This window comes from Mustela erminea, chromosome 10, assembly GCF_009829155.1.
Source record: "Mustela erminea isolate mMusErm1 chromosome 10, mMusErm1.Pri, whole genome shotgun sequence".
Lineage (NCBI taxonomy): Eukaryota > Metazoa > Chordata > Mammalia > Carnivora > Mustelidae > Mustela > Mustela erminea.
Window position 1 is genome coordinate 41,488,454 of NC_045623.1, and position 19,436 is coordinate 41,507,889.

Sequence of the window (19,436 nt, forward strand, 5' to 3'; positions counted from 1 at the left end):
CCCTCCTTTTTTTAAAATAGTGTGTTTGTGATTTCTGTCTGTGGGCTTATACTAATGGAATTTTATCTGTTAAAATTCTTGGAGTAATGGCATAAAGATGAGCTCTCTAGAATGGATTTTGTTTTGATTTTACCGAGCCCAAAAGGCACAAGTAGGGATCAGCTTAAATTCTTATCTTGAGTATTTAGACCACTGAGATTATGTGAATTTTTGCTAGAAACAAAGTAAAGCTGGTTTATAATTATGACTTTTCAGAGGAGAATTTTTTTTCTTTTTAGTTATACATTTAAGACTTACAGTTTTTCTTGCAGTCCTCTATGGGATGGATTTATTTGTAGATCAAGTTAATGATGAGGATATATCCATTTTGGATCCTAACGCTAAGCCTTGGGCTTTGTCACTTTTCCTAGTACCAGCAAGAACATGAAAAGTAAAATTCTTGCTCACCTCATTCAGTAAATGTCCTTAAGGTAAGAAGTACTTCAGTGTTAAATATCCATTTGTGAGAAAAATTGTGTTGTCCTCTAAATTACTGTAGAAGAACACGATAAATTTCATACCCATCAAAGATTTAAAAAAAAAAAAAAGGAAAATTTCTTAATTTGATAGAAGATATCTGCAAAACCCATACAATTTAATGATGAAATTTTCATAACATTTTCTTTTTTAAAATTCAGGAAAAAACAAAGTTCCATACTATCACTATCTCTGTGTAATACTGGGCTAGAAGTTGACTTGGTGGAATACACAAAAACAAAATGTTATAAGAACTAGAAGAAGTAAATCTGAAATTACTCACAGAAGAAATCATTGTTTTCATGGGAAATATAAAAGAAAATACAGATAAATTATGAGAATAAAACAGAAAGCTAAAAACTAGATCATAAAAGATAAGAAAAAGCTGGCTTTGAAGATCGTTATGGAAAATATAAACTCCTCAGTACATGGTGTAAAGACTATAATTTCTATTTAAAAAAATATTTCTACTTCATACTATACACAAAAGTTTCAGAAGGATGAAAGTTAAGATACTTGAAAGTTAAGATACTTGACTTGCTGGATAAGCAAACATTAGAAACTATCACTTTTTTTTTTTTAGAGATTTTATTTATTTATTTGAGAGAGAGATGGTGAGAGACAGCACGAGCAAGGAGAAGGTCAGAGGGAGAAGCAGACTCCCCATGGAGCTGGGAGCCCAATACGGGACTTGATCCCGGGACTCCGGGATCATGACCTGAGCCAAAGGCAGTCGTCCAACCAACTGAGCCACCCAGGCATCCCAGAAACTATCACTTTAAAAAAGAAATCACTGGGGCACCTGGATGGCTCAGTCAGTTAAGCGTTTGATTTTGGCTCAGGTCGTGATCCGGGGGTCCTAGGGTCCTGGGCTCCTGGGATTGACCCCCACTTGGAGCTCCCTGCCCAGTGGGGAGTCTGCTTCTCCTTCTGCCTCTCCCCACCACTCCTGCTCTCTCACTCAAAATAAATAAAATCTTTTAAAAAAATCATTAAAAGTAAGTAATTAAAATAAATTATAAAATAACATTTAGAGATATATCTAACAAACTTACGGTAAAAATAAAACCTTTTTGAAACATTATATTATATATATTTTATATATATATAATATGTATATACATATATATACATATATATAATATGTATATACATATATATACATATATATAATATGTATATACATATATTATAATATATGTATATAATCTAAGAGTTGCACAGAAAAGAAAAGGGACTTAGGAGCCAAGATACTCTTGAGGAAGAACAAAGAGAGGAACTTACCAGATTTTTAAGTTAGCAGTATAATATTGGTGAAGAGATAGACAAATGAATAAAACAGAAAGCTAAAAACTAGATCATAAAATATAAGAAAAAGCTGGCTTTGAAGATCGTTATGGAAAATATAAACTCTTCAGTACATGGTGTAAAGACTATAATTTCTATTTAAAAAAATATTTCTACTTCATACTATACACAAAAGTTTCAGAAGGATGAAAGGCTTAAATATAAAAAGTAAAATGTTAAAATACTTAAACGATCAAGGGAAAAATTTCTTATGTAGGAAATGTAAGATACCAGCAAAAAAGAAAACTTTGTTAAATTTAACTGCTTTAAGATTCAGAGTTCTGTCTATAAAGGGGAACTTAATAAAGGGAAAAGATGGGGATCACCCAACGACTTCTGGTTTGTTGCTGCTCTTTTTGAATCAGTATTGGGTGAAATATACTCTTTATTTTTTTTTTTTTCAAATATGCTCTTTAAAAAAAGTAGGGGGGGGAGGCAATCCACAACTAGAAAAAGATATTTATTACACAAATAAAGAACAATGAATTAGTAAAGATATTGCCTATAATTCAATTTTTAAAAAAATATTTTATTTATTTATTTGACAAAGACAAACACAGCAAGAGAGGGAACACAAGGAGGGGCAGAAGGAGAGGGAGATGCAGGCTTCCCGCTGAGCAGGGAGCCTGATGCAAGTCTTGATCTCAGGGCCCTGGGGTCATGACCTGAACCGAAGGCAGATACCTAACAGCTGAGCCACCCAGGCACCCCTACAATTAATTTTTTTTTAATATTAAAAGATTTTATTTTTAGTGTAATTTCTACCCAAGGTGGGGCTTGAACTTACAACTCCAAAATCAAGAGTCACATGTGCCACCAACTGAGCCAGCTGGGTGCCCCTACCTACAATTCAATTTTTAAAAATTGATTGATGGCTGCATAGTATTCCATTGTGTATATATACTACATCTTCTTTATCCATTCATCTGCTGATGGACATCACTATTGGGACATTTATCTTTACATTATTGGCAGGAATGTAAAATTGATACATTTAACAAGTTAAGAATTCTCTAATAAATTTGAAATCTTCATACTCAGTGGCTCAGCAATTTCTTTTTCAAGTGTATATTCTAGAGTAGAGTTTCACAACTTCACACTATTGGCATTTTAGTCCAGAAGATTCTTTGTGTGGGACTCTCTTTTGTCTTACAGGGTGTATAAAGCATTCCTGCATTCCTGGCCTTTATCTGCAAGAAACCAGTAGAATCCTGATTGTCAAGTTATGTCAACCAAAAATTTCCAGATAGTGCCAGGTATTGCGTGAGGGCAAAATCACTCCAGGTTAAGAACATCTTGCCCTAGAGAAATCTTTGTATATATCCCTTTATACATGTTCAAAAATGTTCATAGCAGCACTATTAAAGAGTAAAAAACAAAACCAAAAAACTGGAAGCAACCCAAATATCTATCAGTGTCGAAGCCAAATAAATTATGTCACACAAGGGAATACTATACAACAGTGTGAACTAATGAACTATAGTTACGTGCTGCAAATGTTTGAAACTGGAGAACTTAATGTTGAATAGAAAAGTCACAGACAGATACATATATTTTCACTTACGTATCATTGTAAATATGTCAACCAAACAATAATATGTTTAAGGGTGCAAACACATGAAATTAAATTACAAGAAAAATAAGGGATACAGAAAATTTAGGATAACTTTTAGTTCTAATTGAAGAAGAAAGTTAAGGAATTGTAGAAAGGCACAAAGAGAGCTTGAAAGGTCACAGGGGACACAGGTATTCATGATATATTTCTTATATATGTAATGGAAAAAAATTTTTGGCTACTAAATATTTAAAATTTTTTAAAAGGAAGTGAGTATTTTTATCTTATAAATTTTGAAAAGTAATGCAATAACACACGAGAAATGTCTCTTTATTTAATAATTTTTATTTGTATGTTTTAACTGATACGGTAATAAATCATTCTTAAGCCAATTTAGGATATTGCTTAGGAATGTTCTGAGGTTAAAACAAAATGGATTAATCACCTATCAAAAAAGACATCCTGTCTTCAAAGAAAATGGTTATCAACAGATAACATATTTAACTGCTCTAAAAGCAGAGCTTTATTATTATTATTATTATTATTATTATTATTAAACAGAATAATCTAGTGGCAGTAGTCAGTGCATGGAGTGAATTCCCTCTTATAAAAACTCATCAACTGTTTTTTGCTAATTAAGATGAATATTATTCCTGTGAAATGAACCAAAAAGTTATATGAAACCAGAAATCCCAAAAGAGATCTATAATCTACAAGAATAATTGCATGCAATTTTAATTGAAGGAAAAGGAGAGAACTGTTTTTAATCTTTACTTTTTCAATATCTTAAAACTAATCAACCTGTTGGCCAATTAACATTTCTTTACTATTGCTACATCTGACCTAAAAATCGACATTTGATGTATCAGAAACTGTTGTGGAATTTTAAGAGATAAATGGCAAAGTGGCTTGGCTATAGTTAACTCCAATATGAAATTTTTGTCTTTAATGAAATAACTAACAAATTTTTATTAATGTTCTCAGAAATAAAATATATTTTATTATTCATTGAAGACTAGATGCTGTGACTATTCACAGAAATATGCATTCAATCTTTGTTCATTAAGTCAGAATTGGGAATGAGAGGAAAGATCTATTTTGTTGAAGTGCAGATTAATTATACTGAGAAATTTGCTTTATTTAAATAGTTGGCATTTATCTCTAATCTACTAGAAAAACTTGTTAATGCTGAAGATTTATTTTATTTTAAAGTTAGTTTGAATAGATACATGTCAAACAAAATATATATTTACATTTCAATTCAGTTTGTGTAATAATTCAGAAAATGAGTGGCTTGCTTAAATTTGTATAGTTACAAATCAGAAGGAAATAATTGGAATGAGGAGCTGTTTTAGTTATCCAATAATTTTTTTTAAAGATTTTATTTATTTATTTGACAGACAGAGATCACAAGTAGCAGAGAGGCAGGCAGAGAATGAGAGGGGGAAGCAGGCTCCCAACTGAGTAGAGAGCCCGATGTGGGGCTTGCTTTCAGGACCCTGGGATCATGATCTGAGCCGAAGGCAGAGGCTTTAACCCACTGAGCCACCCAGGTGCCCTAGTTATCCAATAAGTTGTTATGTTGAACCGATCTAGGTTATGGAGGAAAGTTTATTTTTTTCCCCCTAAAATGTCATGATATGTCAGTTGTACTAAAGATGAGTAGATGTAAAAAGAGAATTATGAATTAAAATTTTGATTGCCCAATACATCAAATTAGCATCTTGACAGAATAAACCTATTCAAAATATACATTTCCAGGGGTGCCTGGGAGGCTCAGTCATTAAGCATTTGCCTTTGGCTCAGGTCATGATTCCAGGGTCCTGGTATCAAGCCCCCATCGGGCTTCCTGCTGGGTGGGAAGACTGCTTCTTCCTCTCCCAGTCCCCCCTGCTAGTGTTCCCTCTCTCACTGTCTCTCTCTCTCTGTGTCAAATAAAAAAACCAAAATCTTTAAAAAAAGAGAAATATATATTTCCATATACAGATAGGTATGAATTTGATTTCCCATTCTTTAGAAAAGACTGATGCTAGATTTTTCCTTCACATTATTTACAGTGTTATTTAAAGCACAGTGAGAAATTTCAGGTTAAATTTTTAGGCACATCTTTTTTTTTTAAGATTTTATTTATTTGCTAGAGATCACAAATAGACGGAAAGGCAGGCAGAGAGAGAGGGGAAAGCAGGCTCCCCCACACCCAGCAGAGAGCTCGATGTGGGGCTCGATCCCAGGACCCTGAGATCATGAACTGAGCTGAAGGCAGAGGCCTCAACCCACTGAGCCACCCAGGTGCCCCTTTTAGGCACATTTAAAAAGTAGTTCTGTGAAAAGAATATTATAAAAATGCACAAACATATAGTCTCTTATTTACACAATATAATTTGTGTTTTTTGGAGGGCTTGATTTAGTTTTTAAGATTTTATTTTTCTATTTATTCGACAGAGAGCGAGTACAAGCAGACGGAGCATTAGGCAGAGGAAGAGGGAGAAGCAGGCTTCCTGCCCTAGCAAGGAGCCTGACGCAGGGCTTGATCCCAGGATTCTGGAATCATGACCTGAGCCTAAGGCAGATGCTTAACAAATTTGGATAAAAGGGGCACCTGCCTCTCTGACAACTTGTGATCTCTCTCTCTGTCAAATAAATAAATTTTTTTTAAAAAGTGGATAAGACTTTAAATGTAAGTGAATTTCACAAATGAATGAAAATAGCCCTTTTAATCATTAAAACCTTTTCATTCTAATGACTCCAAATATCACAATATTATCTTGTGCTCTTTATAGTAAGTTTAAAGATACATCATTCTATTGTAAAATTCTAGGGCTAGAAAGGAATTCAGATTTCATAAAAAAATCTTTCAGTATAACTTTCTGATTTAAGACATCAGGAATTTTAAACCCAAAGTACAGGATATATCTTCTCAAAATCATACAGCTAGTCTTTGGTCTCTCAATTCTTAAAGCTGATGAATAGTTATGAAGGGACTCTAACTTTTCAGTTCATTTCTCTTGCCCCTCATGGCTTTTATAGTATCCTTTCTCGTTTGTGAGCTAGACAAGCAGAGAACAAGTTCTGTTTTAATTTTATGTAAACTGAGAGCAAGTGGGATGAAGTGAGAATTCGGGAAGCATTAAAGTAAACAGGATTAAAATACCTGCTAGAGCACTCTTTTTTTTCTTTCCTAAATTTCTTCTGAAATTATTGGCCTATGTCCAGACAAAGTTGCTGGATATTCAAGATACAACAGCAATTTATACTTATATGCTAAGTTTTCACCCTATAATAAGTCACTCTTGAGAAGAAATTTTTAATCTCAGAAATATTCTATTTGTTCTACTATTGTGTTTATGATTAAGAAATTATTTATTAACATCATTTAGGTTAAAAAAAGAACTCTGCTAAAAGTTCCTTATAATTGCCTAGTTGTCTATTATACTTTCTTTTCATCTTGGACCTTAAAATAATTTTGCACATTAAACTTGCAAAGATGACTCTTGGTTGTAGATGAGTAAATTACACAGATTTTAGATCAGTTTTTTATTATTACTGAGTAGTTTGATTTACTGACTTAAAATTTGAGTTATTTTAAAAGTTTCACCTTCATGTTTTAGCTTTTATGTAGCTAGACCTTTTCTCCTTTTTAAAAAAAAATTATTTTTATTTATCTGTAAAAGATTTTATTTTCAAGTAATCTCTATACCCAACATGGGGCTCACATTTACAACAGTGAGATCCAGAATCCGATGCTCTACTGACTGAATCGGCCAGGTGCCCTTAGACCTTTTCTTCTGAAAAAGTTCATAAAATATCACATTCTTTTATATTAAACACCAATGTGAATCTAAAGATTTTTTAAATTACAGTTTTAAAATGTTTATTTTTTACACATGCATTTCCTGAATTCTAGGAGTACTTTTGTATTGTAGTAAAATTAATAAAATTGATAGCTTTAACCTCATTTAAAATACTTCATTGTCTTTTTTTAAAAAAGATTTTATTTATTTATTTGACAGAGAGAGATTACAAGTAGGCAGAGAGGCAAGCAGAGAGAGAGCGAGGAGGAAGCAGGCTCTCTTCAGAAAGCCCGATGAGGGACTCGATCCCAGGACCTGAGATCATGACCTGAGCTGAAGGCGGAGTCTTAACCCACTGAGCCACCCAGGTGTCCCAAGATTTTATTTATTTATTTGACAGACAGAGATCACGAGTAGCAGAGAGGCAGGCAGAGAGGGAGGAGAAAACAGGTTCCCTGCTGAGCAGAGAGCCCGATGCAGGTCTCGATCCCAGGACCTGAGCTGAAGGCAGAGGCTTTAACCCACTGAGCCATCCAGGCACCTTTTTTTTTTTTTAATCCAAGTAATCTTCAATTTCTATTTTGGATCCTTCTGTGACTAGGTGAAAGGGTCTTTTTGTTTTTGTTTTTTCCTTTTTTAAAATTGTATAAGATCATTTTGATTATGCAATTGGCACACGTGGTATTTCCTCTATTATATATATCTGTATTTCATTAATAATAAATATACTATTTTAAGTTAACTATTGAAATAATACTTTCATTCTGATTACAAAAATAATACATATATTTTTAAAAGATTTTATTTATTTATTTGAGATAGAGTGAGAGTGAGTGAGCGAGCAAGAGCACAAGTAGGTGTGTGGGGGGGGCAAAGAAAGAGGGAGAAACAGGTTCTCCACTGTGCTAGGAGCCCAACACAGGGCTTGATCCCAGGACCCTGGGATCATGACGTGAGCCGAAAGCAGATGCTTAACCAACTGAACCACCCAGGCAACCATAATACATATTTATTATATGGAATGAAGATGGAGTGAAGACTATTAAACTACCCATATTCTCACTGTTTTGTGCACCTTTTGTGAAACTTTTCTAAGCTTACCACCAGGATGCTCTCAATTTTCTCTCCATTGGATACACATGCACATGTGTACACAACATATAATATATGTATTCTGTGCCTTGCTTTTTCACTTAATAGCACTTTTGATGATTGGTTTATTTCAAAGAGATTTTTTTTCTACTGTGGGAAATTCCTACTTTTTATAGGGACTATCCAAGACCACTGGGGGAAAAAAAAACTTCATAGGAGACAGTAATAACTTCCTGAGAAATGTCACTTTACATTGACCTTTCCCATTCAATAAAATTAATTTTTATTGTTATTTGAATTGTAAAGAGGTTATGATTAAGACTAAAACTAAATATTACCTTTTTGCATCATAAAAATGTAAAGGCAAGAAAACTATGTGTTTAAACAAAATCATACAGTAGCTAGCTTGCCTAGGAGAAGTTATGATATATACTCTTAAAAAACAAACACTTTTAAATTCACAGATGCTGCAAAGCCCTGGTCAAACATAAATTACAATCAGTTTTTATGTAACAGTAAAAATTCCAAAGGACTCTTACTCACCCACTCTCAATATGTATCACAGATATGCTTTTTCTCTATGTTCATAGAATATAAACCACATTTATTTCTGTATCTGTGTATATTTTAAAATAAATTACCCCCAGAAAACAAAATGTTGACTCCACTGTGTTCAAATTCCATACAACCAAGAAAACAGGAACCTTATATTCCCTTCAAAGAGCCTGTAGCATATATGGTGAGAATTTTGGAATGCTTATAGAATTTGAATGCAGCATCCATTTATTTCAAGAGTATAAGCTATCTTATAATTATCAGATCATTTAATATATTTAGCAAATGCCACTCCACTTTTATTATAGCAATTCACTTTTTCTTGTTTGTGTTGAGTACTATCATATATAGAAAGAGTTCTTTACTTACCGTTCTGGGAAAGATGAAATTTATCATTATGCCATAAATACCCTGGAAAGCAAAGAAAATATTGTTATTTATTATACCTCCATCCACAGGGGTTCTAACCACCAAATGTAATGCATCAGCAGCAAAACAAAAATGAAGTAAATCTATTGCAGAAAGCATGAATCAGTGTTCTAAGAATTATTGAACATGTATTGCATGCCTGTGGACAGAGCTACTTTAAGACTAAGCAGTTGTTGTTATAAGTAATTTCAAGGTCAGAAATAAAACATTTTATTTTCCCCAAACAAATATTATAGGATTAAGAAAATATTGCCAATTAACTGTTTATTCTTCTCCCCTTTCGCTCAGTTGAATCTTTCAATGATACAGATGGGACAGCTATGCCTAAAACTCTTGAAGGGGAAACTGAGGGTCATTCTACTTTCTTGAAATCAACATTAATGACTATTTATAAAAAAATCTAAATTAGTTTCCTGTTTGGAATCTTGAACTGGAAATCTAACGTAGGAACTGAGAAACAAAATTAGAGTCCAAACTTCTACTTTTTCATACTAAATAAATGATAATAAGGCATTATTTATATATTTATATTGTTTTCTGTTGATTAAAAATAAGGTTTTAAATCGCATCACATAAAATTAGAGCAAAATCATATTTTAAAAAGCTATTTACTCTTGAATTTATTGTGTTCTTTAAAGATTTTTAATCAACAATTTCACATTTAATAATTAGTTAAAAAAAAACCTTTCTTAATGTCAATAATTCTAATATAAAGAAACATGTCCAGATGTGAGAAAAAAATGCTTTTCTCATATCCTGATAATGTTATTACATATTGGTCATTTTCCATTCCTTTACTTAATTATTTTTTAAATATCATAAACTTAACTTAGAGAAAAACACAATGAGTTCATCTCCCTTAACTTCTCTATCAAAACTAGATGATGGCTAAGGAAATTTTAATAGATAACATACTCAGAAAAGGGTTTTTACTTGAATTTTTGAATAATGATATTTCAGACCCTTCAGGATTATTTTTGAATGAAGTAAATTTGAATAAAAATTTATCATGTGTTAAGTAATCTGAATCATTATTTCCAAAAAAGATAATGTTTCTACAAATGAAAACTAGCTAAAATTTCAAATGGCAAATACATATTTTTAAGTAAACTCTATGCCTAACATAGGGCTTAAACTTATGACTCTGAGATCAGGAGTTGCATGCTCTAATGACTGAGCCAGCCAGGTGCCCTTAAATGACAAATTTTGGTGTTCACAAAATTTGCTTTTTCCTAGAGAATAAAATTAAGATTTGAAGTGTGTCCTACTTAGATTTTGACATCAAAGATATCTTTTTTAGTCATTTGTATTCTTAAAGAAATATTTGGGTACAAAATATGGAACTCTGAAATTCTGTAGTGATTCAGGAATTCTGCCAATGAGTGTAGTTTCTTTTAAGAAAACTATTTTTGTACTTAATTGTAAATATTAATAATTTATTTCAAAATTTATATTTATTGATTTTTCTTGAAATTCTTTAACTTAGAAATATTTTAATGGAAAAAATTCTTTAACTTAGAAATATTTTACTAATGTCGTGCTTATTCCCAAATAATTATCAATACAATATTTGATATTATAATTCATATTTATAATTTCTAAACTGCTAAAAAAAATAAAAGTAAAGTATTTTTAAGCACCAGCTCCTGAAGAGGGCAGCACGTTCTAGATATTATTGAATTCTAAGCTCAAATATGACAGCTTTGGCTTTAGTATACTTTTTTAAAGAACTTGAGGGGAAAAAATTGGATATTTTTTATAGATGTCTGCTCCCATGATACAATAAACTAGCAGAAATTCTAGGCAGTTATAGACCAAGGTCAAAACTGTATTTGATTATTAAAAGAGAACATTCAAATTAGACACCTAAAGCAATGTATTTAGAAAGGGAACAACAAAATACTAGTAAGGAGACTTTCCATGAGGAATGTGTTTTATCTTAATACTGTAGATAACTTTTCCTATTGGCAGTGCATTGACTGTCAAAACTACTAAAGGGGTTAGATTTAATTATCTCACTTCTTGCACATTTCATCTCAATTGCTATGGCAACATTCAGTTGCCTCAGCAGCAATGCACACTTTAATCAGATATTTCCTCCTTATTTCTCTATGAGCCAAAACTGTGTAGTCAAATTTACAACCAAGTCCTGATGAATCTGATAACACTTCTTACAATTTAATGGGCAACTTGCCCCCACCCACACATATAAATATTTTCAGAGAGGCTTGTAACTGTTGGACAAGTATAAGACTTGATAAGAATATACATTTGGACTTTCCTATTTCACAGATTTTTTTTTTCTCTCTCTTTGTGCCACCATTCCTTTATTAGGAGTTTTTTTACCAATTTGAAACTCACTCCAGCAAGTCGCTGCAATGGGTCATCTAACCTCAGTGGGAGAGCCAATGAGTAAGGGAAACAGCCTCTCACATTCAAATGTAAACTTTTCTGAAGAAGGCTATTGATTTATTTGCATTTTATTTGAATATACTTGGAATTGGCACATTAAAGAGCCTCATTCTATTTCTTGAAAGCAGGTAAGAGAAGGAAGGAAAAATAACTGAAGACAAAGCAAAACATGATGGTGTAGGAGGAAAACTGTAGGGTTTCAGACTTATACAGAAGGCCAAGCATGAAGAAAATTTAGTCGAGCTTCAGTAATAGCAATTTTAATGAGAAGAAAAAGCATGATGCATTAAATTGTTGATGTCACTTGGGTGAATATTAACCATCTACACTGTTGGACAAATATAATCATGTTAGCATTTTGCAAAAGACTAGAGAAACTTTTGTGGGCATATAAGGAATATTCAAACTGTCTTCAAGTCTGATTTAAAAGGTTAGCTCATTATATTTTCATAAATGCTTGAAATTTCTCAAATAGTAACTATATTTTAATTTGATACTTATAATAATTTTGGGGGGAAACTGTAATTAAGAAGCAAAGTGTTCTAAGGTGTTCCTAACAATTTTAGGGGCTGCTAAAACTTGTATTTAGATAGCAAACATTTAATCCCAAAGTTCTCATAGTTTTCTGGTGAGAAATTTTACACCAGTAGATAACAGTAATATTTCAGCATGATTTTTCAGTCACCTCTTAGTAGTGTCCAGTAAAATTTTCATTAACAGAAGCAAACAAAAAGATGCTCTCTGCAGCTGGGTCTACTAGTCTGACATTTTAATAGCAATTTCTGATTATATCTTAGGTATTATAGACCATTAAATATAGTATTCAATCAAAACTTAACCAAACATAAAAAAAGATTATTTAACCTTAAATTTATATTTAAGTAAGTTGTACATATTTTTTATTTTAATTGAGCTGATTATTAACAGACTATGTTCAAAATCTGCTCATTAATGATGAAGTTTGGATGCCATATAACCTTAGGAGTAGCCGAAGGAAGAGTAGTTTAATTAAAGAGAAACCTGCAGAGGAAGAGAAGCATGGAAACTATCTTTAAATATTCAAAGGGCTTTTTATATAAAGGAGACAGTGAGTATCTAGAAAACCAAGAAAAATGGCAGAGAAGTGGATTCCAGCTCTATATAAAGAAAATTTTAAAACAATTAGAATTGCTCAAACAATGGCTCAAGCTATGAAGCAGTAAGTTCCTCATCTAGGCATATTTTATAAACTGTTTGCATACGGACTCTTTATTTTCTGCTGTTTGGATTCTGGAACAACACTGTAGAAAATGTGGTAAAATCACCCCACAGATTGAGATCTGGGAGTTCAGATGAGTCACTTCTTAATGAATTTTTCAAGTACCAGTGCTTTATGTCAGTATGGAAACCAAGCAATGATCTGCAAACAGCATATTCAGCAGCAAGTTTGCAAATCCTACTCTGGAGAAATGGTCTAAATGAGAAAAACAAACAGTTCTTAGTGAAGAGTTATCTAAAACCTCCAAGGAGACATGTAAATCGGTCCTAATTGGCATTCTTTCAAGAACCTCAGTAGATGCCAGGGAGTGACTAGGGGTGAAGAATGAGTTTCCCTTTCAGTCTTCACTTGGTTCTTCTACCTAAAGCTGGGGTGTTGCCAGACAACATATGCCGCTGACTGTGTCAGACTTGTTCTCTGGATGAAAGGGAGATGTTGGCACTATCCTCAAACTCTATATTCACTTAAGAAATAATAATTGCTCAATTAAGGGTCCAGAGCTTTTTTTTTTTTTCCTTGCACCCAGAGAAATTAAACATTGAAAAGAAAATTGCACGGGATGTGGGAATACTCACCTTCCCCAAGATTGCTGAAGAAGATAAGGGAAGGTTGTAACTAATTTGAAAATGATAAATAAAAGGAAATTGCTGGTTCTTTAACCAAAGTGATGGGTACTTTTTGTTTAATACCAGATCCTATAACGTTCTAGTTTATGTTATTTATAGTCTTTTTACTCAGTTTGGTTTTGAAATTTCCTTGTGTGATCCTGCTCTCAAATCACACTGAAGAAAACAAGAGGCTCACAAAAGGTCTTGCATAATATCTAACCTTAATGTACTCTGGTGCTGTTGTTTGGGGCATGCAACCTTTTGAAGGGTGACTGTCTTCCAGAAACATCCGTTTCTATCCAAAGAGCCAATGGGTAGTTTTGTTACTATAAGAAAAGCTAACTTTGATTTTTACCCTCAAAGAATATGGGATGTTACCTACTTCATTTTCTCTCTCGTTGCTCCTCCAGGCTTTTTCAGCTGAAGCCTTTATATTAACTTATGTTGTTTAAAATTCTACCTGCTGAGGTTTAGCTGGCAAATGGTCTTGAAACTTGTTTCCAAACTGCTCACCCACAAAAGCTTTTACTAGCCAGTTCCATTTGGTTGGCTATACTCCAAAACAGTCTCTGGTGAACAAAAACATTAGCTACAGAGAAACAGAAACTTCCATGGCACCCTGGAGGAACTTTTTGATCCAAAAGACACTACTAGTAAACCAAAGTGTCATTGCAAATTCATGAACATTTCCTTATGTCATGAAAAGCAGTAGGAGGAAAGGGCTGCATTTGTGCAATGGTTGTTCCATGTGTGTAAACCTAGTCCCTGACTTGAGATCAAAGACTGTCTTCCATCAACAAGTATTTATTTAGTGCACACCATGTCTGAAGCCTAAAGAGTCAGAAAAGGACAAATAAGGGCTATTTTAAAATTCTGCTATTTGTTGAACGAACAAAGAAAGACATATTGCCATCCTATTAAAAAACCCTTAATCATCTGTAAGATCATAAAATTAACATGAAACCAAGTACAGTATCCCTGTCTTGTCTCTATCAGTTAAAATGTTTTATCTATTTGATGCCACAGAAAGTTTTAATATATTTCAACAGCACTACTCCCTTCATTTAGGTAGTTTTTACAACAAAAAAGCACAAATCATGTTGCTTTATCCCGTATGGCCCTGCACCTCCACATCTACCCATTTGCCCTATATGTCTGTGGAGCAGAAGGCATCTCTACTGAACTGTTTCTTCTCCATTTGTGAGCTTAAGGAAAGCAGGGAAAGTCTGTGTTTTTGTTTGCATTCTGACCAATGCAACAGTGCCCAGTAAACAATACTAAACATTTAGAAAATGATTATTCAATGAATAATGAATGATAATAAATAAGAAGAATGAAATGGTACTGACCTAAATGCAGGAATGTTCAGCAAGGTTAGTGTGGCTTGAAATGGTGTTGGTTTCATGGAAGGTATAGGATTTTTTCCATGGGCCTTTAGAAACAGATAGGATTTAGATAAAGGGGGAAAGGAAATAAAACATTTCTAGTGGTGTTAAGATTACGAGCAAAGGGATTGTTTGGATGCAGAGATATTAATGAAAGGACTTTATTCTTTTTGATGGGACCATGGGTTGTGTAATGGGATAGTGATTTTGTTTGGTTTAGATTAATGGAGGTTGTGTAGTACTGTTTCTCAACCTTTGGTTTGCATTCGTGGGGATTTTGGTAAATTGCAGACTCTAATTTAGTAGGTCTGGATTGAAGTATGAGATTATCTATTTCTAACAAGTTCCCAGGTGATGTTGGTGCTGGTGCTGTATTCTGAATTGCAAGACTATGGGTGATTCTTGAGTCTAGACACAGTCATATGGGCTTTATACAGCAGTTATTTGAAAATTACTCCATGTTCTCCAGCAGTTTTGGCATGATGAAAACTGCATGAAAGAAGATTAGTGTGTCAGCCTTATGAATATAAGGTTCCTTATGCTAAGGAAGAAAGAATGTGGATATAGGAAAACCAGCTGGGAGGCTGTCTTACACTTTATCTGCATATTTCACAGATTTGGTTTTCAATTACTTGTTGATTGATTAGTTTGCGTGGACATGGTCAATTCAAAAGTACTTTCTCAGTGGAATAACTGTGGGCCCACTGACTTTTTGAAAACAAGTCAAGTTTAGATAAAACACATGGGGAATTCATGAATGCTCTTCCCTTCCTCTCCATCTGGAAAAACTGCATTCCTTCTTAAAAATAGTTGAAATGTTAGCTCTTCTGTTCTTATCATAGTATAAAATTTTAAGTGTACCCTCATATGTATGTCTCAGACTCTGATCTTATTTTATCATATAGATAATAATAATAATAATAAAACAATAGTAATACAACTTGTGTTTTTTGACTGCCAGGCAAATTGCTAAGTTTTATCATTAAATCCTTATAACAATGCTGTGAGGAATACTGCTATTATCATCGCCATTTCTACAGATGGGGAAAAAAGGAATACTTGCATGCCTTAATACGGCGTTAGTTATAGGCCAATACATATATTTACTCAGAGTGCAAAGAGAGTGTGCTCGGCATGGGGGTGTCTAGCTATGTGCTAGGTGAAATGCCCTTCCCGCAGGCCAGCACTGGAAAGAAGAGAACTAGCTCAGGCTGGCATGAAGGAGCAGCAGCTGGGGAAGCCAGAGCAGATGTGTAGCCACTGAACCAACCAGGAAGTGGCCTTGATTGATCAATGTTCTCAAACTAGTTTTAAGAATCTTTTCTGTCTGGAGCAAGATGGTGGAGGAGTAGGAAACCTAATATCATAGGGTCCCAGGAGTTCAGCTATAGTTATTCAACCATTCTGAACATCTACAAACTCAACTGGAGATCGAAGCAAAAAAGAGCAGCAATTCTAGGAACAGAAAAGTGTCCACTTTCTGGAAGGTAGGAGAAGTGAATCTGAGGTGATATACAGGAAGAGAGACTTCAGGGGGACGGGCCAGCTCCTGGCAAGTGGCAGATCATCGAAGCACAAAATCAGAACTTTTAGAAGTCTGCTCCACTGAGGGACGTTGCCCCAGAGGCTAAGCTGGGGGTGGAGCCCTCATGGAGACAGTGTGGTCTCAGAACCCATCAGGTCACAAAAAGACCAGGGGTGTCTGATGTGGCGGAGCTAACAGGTATAGAGTGGGGAAGCTGGCTGCAGAGATGGAGCCAAGCAGTGAGCTCTCAGCTTGAGGTTACCTTAAACTGTTATCCAAGGCATATTCAGGCCACCGTTCTTCGAGTGGCAGATCTGGGTAGATTGCCTTCTTCCTCCTCTGTGAGAGGTGGTGTGGGAGCATGTTGCAGGAATTCGCTGGGGTTGGAGACTACAAACAGGGCCATGACCAGACATAGAAATGCTTGCTCAGGGGCTGTGTGAGCTCAGAGTGTGGCTGGAGACCAGGGAGACAGGAGAGGTTGACTGCTTTTCTCTGAGGGTACACTGAGTACTGTGGCCCTGAGCTCTCGGCTTTACAGAGCCAGGGATTAGGAGGTCAACATTTTTATTCCTGTTCTCCAAAGCTCTACGGAAAGCGTTCAGGGAAAAAAGCCACTGAAAGCAAAAATGAGCAGATTGCTTAACCTGGCCCCTGGCAAGGGAGGTGCAATTCTGCCTCTGGTAAAGACATTTAAGAATCACTTTAACAGCACCTCCCCCCACCAACCCGCAGAAGACCAACAAGAACATTCAGCCAAGACCAAGTTTACCAATCAATGAGAACTGCACACTTCAGAGCTACAGGAATACAGCACATAGAATTCATGACTTTTCCTCATGATTCTTTAGTTTTTCAAAGTTAAAGTTTTCAGATTTTTTTTTTAAAGATTTTATTTATTTATTTGACAGAGGGAGAGAGATCACAAGCAGGCAGAGAAGCAGGCAGAGAGAGAGGAGGAAGCAGGCTCCCTGCTTTATGGATCCTGGGATCATGACCTCCCTGGGATCATGACCTGAGCTGAAGGCAGAGGCTTAACCCACTGAGCCACCCAGGCGCCCCCAGATTTTTTTTTTCTTATTCTAATTTTTAAATTTTTCCTTTTTCCCTTTCTAACAATTTTTAAATATTTTATCTTATCAATACCTTTAAAAAAATCTTTTAAAATTTTCATTGTTATAAATTTTCATTGTTATAGTCATATTCTATCCCTTCATTATATTTAATCTTATTTTCTTTTTTTAACATATAGGTATTTCCTTCTTTAAAATTTTGGAATACGGGGCACTTGGGTGGCTCAGTGGGTTAAGCCGCTGCCTTCGGCTCAGGTCATGATCTCAGGGTCCTGGGATCGAGTCCCGCATTGGGCTCTCTGCTCAGCAGGGAGCCTGCTTCCTCCTCTCTCTCTATCTGCCTGCCTCTCTGCCTACTTGTGATCTCTCTCTGTCAAATAAATAAATAAAATCTTAAAAAAAAAAAATTGGGGGATACAATTTCTTCTAATAGATCAAAATATACCCTAAATCTAGCATTTTGTTCTAGTCTCCAGTCTGATAACATTCTTCCCCCTCCCTTTTTAAACAACTTTTTATCTTATCAATTCCTTTTTAGAATCTTTTTTAATTTTTCATGTTTACAGTCATATTCTATCCCTTCATCATGTTTAACCTTATTTGTGTGTGTGTGTGTATACGCACACACAAAAGAAAGAAAGATTTTCTTTCTTTAAAATCCATGGCAGACAGTTTCTTTTAACAGACCAAAATACACCAAAAATCAAGTGTGTGGCTCTGTTCTAGTCTATATATATATATATATATATATATATATATATATATATATATATTTCCTTCCTTCTGCCCCCGGTTTTATATCTCTTCTGACTTGGTTACTCTGTATTTTTCTGGGGTCATTGTTACCCTTTTAGTATTTTGTTCTCTCATTCATCCATTATTATATGGATAAAATACAAGGTGGAAAAACTCACATTAAAAAAAAAAAAAGAGGCAGTACTGATGGCTAGGGACCTAATCAATACAGACATTAGTAATATGTCAGAACTAGAGTTCAGAAGGACAACTATCAAGGTGCTAACTGGGCTTGAAAAAAGCACAGAAGATACTAGAGAATCTACTAGAGAAAAAAGCACAGAAGATACTAGACATTCTAGAGAATCCCTTTCTGGAGAAATAAAAGAACTAAAATCTAACGAAGTTGAGGGGTTCCTGGGTGGCTCAGTGAGTTAAAGCCTCTGCCTTCAGCTTGGGTCATGATCCCAGGGTCCTGGGATCAAGCCCCACATCGGGCTCTTTGCTTGCCTCTCTGCCTACTTGTGATCTCTGTCTGTCAAATAAATTTAAAAAGTCTTTTAAAAAATAAATAAATAAAAAATAAAATCTAACCAAGTTGAAATAAAAAAAGCTATTAATGAGGTATGATAAAGAATGGAGGCTCTTACTACTAGGATAAATGAGGCAGAATAGAGAATTAGTGATATGGAAGACCAAATGATGGAGAATAAAGAAGCTGAGCAGAAGTGAGACAAACAACTACTGGACCACAAGGGGAGAATTTGAGAGGTAAGTAATACCATAAGATTAAACAATACTAGAATAATTGGGATCTCAGAAGTAGAAAGAGAGAGGGGAGCAGAAGGTATATTGGAGCAAATTATAGCATAGACTTTCCCTAATTTGGCAATGGGAACAAACATCAAAATCCAGTAGGCACAGAGAACCCCCCTCAAAATCAATAAAAATAAGCCCACACCCCATCATCTAATAGTAAAACTTACAAGTCTCAGAGACAAATAGAAAATCCTGAAAGTAGCTCAGGACAAGAGGTCTGTAACATTCAATGGTAGAAATATTAGATTGGCAGCAGACCTATCCACTGAGACCTGGCAGGTCAGAAAGGACTTGCATGATATATTCAAAGCACTAAAGGAGAAAAATATGCAGCCA

The 19,436-nt window shown here is 34.5% G+C and overlaps 1 protein-coding gene across 11 annotated transcripts in view; it reads right to left on the reverse strand.

Moving 5' to 3' along the window:
• ADGRL2 (adhesion G protein-coupled receptor L2) overlaps positions 1–19,436 on the reverse strand; it is a 508,892-nt gene that overhangs the window by 216,750 nt on the left and 272,706 nt on the right. For all 11 annotated transcript variants that reach the window (XM_032360956.1, XM_032360954.1, XM_032360955.1 and 8 more), the window contains one exon: positions 9,226–9,267. The gene's annotated coding sequence lies outside the window, so the exon portion shown is untranslated. The remainder of the gene's footprint in view (positions 1–9,225; positions 9,268–19,436) is intronic.